The sequence below is a fragment of the Acanthisitta chloris genome, unplaced genomic scaffold (genome assembly GCF_000695815.1).
Source record: "Acanthisitta chloris isolate BGI_N310 unplaced genomic scaffold, ASM69581v1 scaffold2454, whole genome shotgun sequence".
NCBI classification, from domain to species: Eukaryota; Metazoa; Chordata; class Aves; order Passeriformes; family Acanthisittidae; genus Acanthisitta; species Acanthisitta chloris.
Genome location: NW_008669793.1, coordinates 91,785 through 97,437, shown reverse-complemented (window position 1 = coordinate 97,437; position 5,653 = coordinate 91,785). Strand labels below are relative to the sequence as shown.

Here is a 5,653-nt window from a genome sequence, read left to right as displayed (position 1 = left end):
TATATAAATCTATATAAAAATCTCTTTTAAAGATAAAAACCAGTTGGTTTAGTATTCTAAGCAACAATTCATGATGTTTCCAGATAGGGAAGGAAGTATCACAGCATTCTATCCCTGTAAGTGGGATCTGTGTGCAACCCCTGCCACAGAGGGTATAGATACTACACCTTCTGTGAAACTGAGGATACCACAAGTCTATTTCCCTGAAGCCTCAGTTTAATTCAAGATAAAGATGCTATTTACATGGTTTATATCTGCAAAACAAGACCAAGTGCTGCAGTGTTGACAAAATAAGAGCAGAAAATAAAGTATTTATAGCTTACTGATTTCTAGGGACTAGCATGAAGTATTTGGGAGGATCCTTTTAAATAAATGAATCAATTTCATTCCCTGTGGGGCTATTAAGTCAGAGTTTAGAGCAAAAAAAATTTACTAGAGACAGACAATTTACTGATAGTGCTTCTGGAGCAGGCACAGGATAAATATTTACTACTATTAGCAGCCTCTGATGTGTGTGGTCTGTGGAAGTGTGTGTGTACCTACATACAGCAGCAATTCCTGTCTGTCCCTAACAGACCAGGGATCTGCATTTACAGTCCCTGTATTGGTGTAGGATGAGGATCTGATCAACTGTGTATTGCTATGTATTTGATTTCAAAGTTTATTATGCTACACAGTAAATTCTTCTTCATTAAATGCTGGTTACAATGGTACCTCAGGGCAGTTAGCAGCAGTTGGCATGATGTAAATCTTTCACTTTGGGTTTCCAAATCATATCAAAACCAACAGAGATATTTTTCTGTAACTCTTTCCAGGCAAGTATTAACATTTGTACTATTTATTACTATTATGGGTCCACAATTTGCAAATGAAAAACTGTATCTCTGGTAAATGACTTTCCCAAGTGAATGTGATACAGCTGTGAATGAACCCACAGCTCTATGTCTTAGTGGTTATATCAGAATCCTCCTTATTTCATTACATTTTCTTGTGAAAATTTGATGTATGTGTCATGGTGCTAGCATGGCAATCACTCAGCCAGCGTGCAAAGCTAACCACAGAATTGCCAGTTACAATCTCTTCCCTCTCCTGGAAGAAACTTTTCCCTAGGAAGCAAAATGAGAAAGTTTTTAAAACACTAACTTCTAAGGATTTTTTTATTTTTTTTTACGGATTCCTAACAGATTCCTCTGTGCATGTTTTCAAAGTATTTACCTTGTTACAGAATATAACCTGCAAACTGCCTCATATGAGTAACATACTAGCATTGGTGATTTAGCCTGGAGAAGAGGAGGCTCAGGGGAGACCTTCTCACCCTCTGCAACTCCCTGACAGGAGGTTGGAGTCAGGTGGGGGTTGGTCTCTTCTCCCAGGCAACCAGCAGCAGGACAAGAGGGCACAGACTCAGGCTCTGCCAGGGGAGGGTTAGGTTGGATATCAGGAAGAGATTTTTTAGGGAGAGAGTGCTCAGGCATTGGAATGTGCTGCCCAGGGAGGTGGTGGATTCCCCATCCCTGGAGGTTTTCAAGCTGAGACTGGATGTGGCACTTAGTGCCATGGTCCACTAACCATGGTAGGGTTGGACTTGATGATCCTGGAGGTCTCTTCCAACCAGGTTGATTCTATGATAACTTTTTGCACTAATGTAAGGTACTATTGCCCTTCCTGAGCAGTGTGAGAACCTGGAGCGTGTGAGGTTGCTGTGTTCATCTAGGGGCCACATGCATGTGCCTTGCCTGTGCTCCTACAGTGCTGCAGAAGCAGCCACCAATGCAGACAACACAACTCCTGACTCGCCTGGGGTACTAAGCCAGAAAAATTCCCATGCTGACTTTCACAAGAGACCAGACAAGTGAAAATGAAAATGTTCTGTGTATTAAAGAGCTAAAACGTTAGCAGCGACTGATCAGCCCAAAGGCAGCTGAGATGTATACAGGAGCAAAAGAACTGAAGCAGGACAGGAAGGCACTGAAGGGAACAGCACCGGGAAGGGATTTCTCTGCGCTGTTCCCCGCGGAGCTGCCGGCGAGTGCTCTGTGCTGCCGGCACAGCTGCCTGCCGCTCCTTGGAGGAGTCACAGGATCACAGAATCACAGAATCAACCTGGTTGGAAGAGACCTCAAAGATCATCGAGTCCAACCCTACCATGGTCACTAGACCATGGCACTAAGTGCCACATCCAGTCTCAGCTTGAAAACCTCCAGGGATGGGGAATCCACCACCTCCCTGGGCAGCACATTCCAATGCCTGATCACTCTCTCCGTAAAAAATCTCTTCCTAATCTCCAACCTAACCCTCCCCTGGCAGAGCCTGAGTCTGTGCCCTCTTGTCCTGTTGCTCGATGCCTGCGAGAACCAAGGCAGAGCTGCTGCGGCTCCTTCCCCACTGCCAAACGAAACACACTCCTTGGACCACCAGCAAAGCATCAATTCCAACACGCCCTTGGCAAATTAGTGCTACCTCCCTTATCCGGAGAGCCTCTGGCATTGTTCAACTTTATTTAATAACAGTTATCCCAAGCTGCCTTGTTCTCTCTCTCACACACACACTCTTACACACCCAGAGGTGAGCCCCAGTCCGGGATCCCTCTCCGGGGCGTTCGGGAGAGATGGGGAAGTTTTCCCCGGCTGGTTCTCCCGCAGCATCCCGCACTCCCCCCGGGCTCACCTTCATGCTGGGGCTGCCTCCTCCGCCGCTGCTGCCGCTGGGAATGTCCTCCGAGTAGTGGCTTTTCCTGGGATAGTCTTACCAGGATCCTCCTGCCTGCTCCTGGCTGGGTGGGATCGAAAAATCTCCACCTCCGCCAAATCAGTAAAAGAAAGAGACGGACTGAAGAAGTCGGAGCGTCCCCTGTTTTCTGCCCCCTCCCCCTATTAAAACAAACCTCCAGCCCGAGCTGAGCCCCTGCCAGTGTTGAACACAAAGGCTGCCTCCCGGGCACGGGGAGCTCTGAGCTCCTTAACTCCTTCCTCGCTGAAACTGAGCACAACTACTTTACTGGACTCATCTAAACCACAGCCTTGGGAATCCACCACTGGAGCTGTGTCTGCTAATAGCTCACAGGGTTATCAGAAAGATTCTGTATCTGCTCCCACCAGAAGGCAGGGCAGGGGAAAAAAAAATCTCGTTATAAAATATGCTATATATAAAATATGCTTTGCATTTCCCCCCCCGGTTTGGCCAGGATTAGAATCTGAGACAATCAGTAAAACTCGATGTGTAAGAGTTTTGAAAAGGCAGGATCCGTGAATAGAGACTGTTCCTGGGTGAAAGTTTCTGCGATCCATCCAGTTCACACCTTGCTAATACCTCTTAGTTGCCTTTACGATGATAATGGGAGTGTGGCATTTTCTGTCCTTCCTATGTTTCCTATTACTGTTCTTCTTCAAGGTAATGGTGTGAAAAGATTTGTGCAGAAAATGAGAACTATCCACTTCTTTTTTTTTTCACAAGTTTTTTTTTCACACCGTTGCCTTCACAGCTAATTTTTTCTCAGGATGAAAAAAATGCTGTTGTATCAGAAGGAGCAACTTGTAGTGGAAAGAGTTTCAAAATCCCTTCATGCTGGCAAGTTGAAGGAATTGTGAGTCCTTTGTTGAATCATTTCAGGTTCTTCATTTCATGGCAAGTTTCCATCTGTAGAACAGAATTTATTTTCTAAACATATGTGGGCTTCTTTTGAATACAAAATGCACTCTTCCTAAATAAGATATAAAAATACATGGTCCTAAACCAGTAAAAGCAGACTGAAAAGAACAGTAGAAAATGTGGTGCTAGTGCCCTGCAGAATTCCAATATCTGGCACTACATGATGTAAGAATTAGTTTTTAACTTGATGAGTATTTCATAGTTAAAATTATGTTTCTGTAGTATGTTTAAAATCACCTGATAAATCTCAAACAGGAAAAACCAGTGTGTGGATCAACTGGAAAAACAATGCTTTATTACTTCTAGAATGTCATCTCTGTTAAATGAAGTGTCAGAGCACAAGATCTTTGAAGGAACATATGTGGTTCAGGCTGAGAATCACAAGGAGATTACGTTTCGCAAAATGGGTGGATAAGTTTAATTCAAAATCTCAAGTTGCCTTGAAGTAGAATAAATGCTGATAAGCCACTCAACTGTTCATACACTAGTAAAAGTAATTTTAAATTCATTACAGTTTGGTCATAGATGTGTAGCATTAATGATTTGCTTTGTCAAGGATAATCTATATGATGAGAAAGAGCTGGAAAGGGTGTACTTAAAGACCATGTGCACTTTAAGGAGTCCTTTAGCAAATGCAATTCTTAAATCTCTTGTATGTTCTCTAAACATTCTTGAGACTCAATTCCTTTCCTGGGATCATTTGACCTTTATGCCTAAACAACCGGAGTTAAAAAAATTTTTTATTTCTGATCTCATTCAAACACAATTTTTTATTCCAATTCATAGTTCCATTAATTTGGAAGGTTTTCCACATCTATTCAGACACTGCTATGCGTAACTGTATTTGCTCTTAAGTGAAATAACCAATTTTGCTAATGCTGTTAAAGATCTATTTCAAAATATGAAGAGACCTCTTACTACCATTGTGAATGTTTCTATTATTGCCAACCCACAGAAGTAGTATTAGACATTACAGAATTGCTCAGTTCTGTGATCTTTGCTATTATTATGCTTGTTTATTTTTTAATCACCTCTTTGTTCTGTCTTTAATCTTTTAGGTGTCTGAAATGGAGTTGAATTTTTTTCTTAAACTGAGTTGAATTCAAGAATTGTATTTAACTTGTTCTTGCAAAGGGTTTTTCCTGTGTTCAGGAAAGCAACATGGAAAAGGAACTTTTAAGGGTGGTGAGACACTGTCCCAGGTTGCCCAGGGAGGCTGTGGCTGCCCCAACCCTGGCAGTGTTCAAGACCAGGCTGGATGAGCCTTGAGCAACCTGATCTAGTGGGAGATGTCCTTTCTCAGGGCAGGAGATTGGGACTGGATGATCTCTGAGGCCCATTCCAACCCCTAAAATTCTATGATTCTGTGATATATGTTGTGCAAAAACTGCATTTGCAAATGTAGCTGTCCTGAGCTATGAGAAAACTGATAAAATACAATTCTTTACACCAAGATGTTTTCAGCTATCAGAGACACTTTCACCAGCACTGTAGAACTGCTGCCCTGTCCCTGCATTCTTTTGTGCAAAAGTTCTCAACCCAAGACTCTCTTCCAGGTTCAGCTTAGTGAAAGTGTTTCCTTTGACCTCTTCTGTTTTGCGTCTTCAACAAACCACTTAGTTTGTCTTGTGTAAATTCAGGGATTCAGTGTAAGGGTAACATATTAATCTCATTGCAAAATTACCCATTATAGTTCAGTTTTAAGAGTACCTGAGTTTTGCAGCTGGAATCAAGAAGACTATCAGCACATCATAAAGCTGTTAATTTTCCTGAAGCTTTCAGGTATTAGGAATATTTTAGTGCTAGAGTTACTGGCGTAATGAAACTAAAGCTGCAGAGCCTTTTACACAACGACCTCAGAGGCAATAACTGAGAACCTTTAGTTATGTTCTGGAGGGGTTATTTGATTGAAATGGATGTTTGGTGAATGTAGTACCTGTTAAGCCATTTACCCCCACAGATTTGGCATGAAGTAGGAACATACGTTCATCAGCTCATGGAGTCC

General features: G+C 42.4%; 1 protein-coding gene across 1 annotated transcript in view; it reads right to left on the bottom strand.

Moving 5' to 3' along the window:
- The window catches only part of EDNRA (endothelin receptor type A), a 30,899-nt gene extending 28,135 nt beyond the window's left edge, over nucleotides 1-2,764 (bottom strand). The window contains exon 1 of the mRNA XM_009073441.1: nucleotides 2,668-2,764. The gene's annotated coding sequence lies outside the window, so the exon portion shown is untranslated. The remainder of the gene's footprint in view (nucleotides 1-2,667) is intronic.
- Between the last annotated feature and the right edge of the window lie 2,889 nt (nucleotides 2,765-5,653).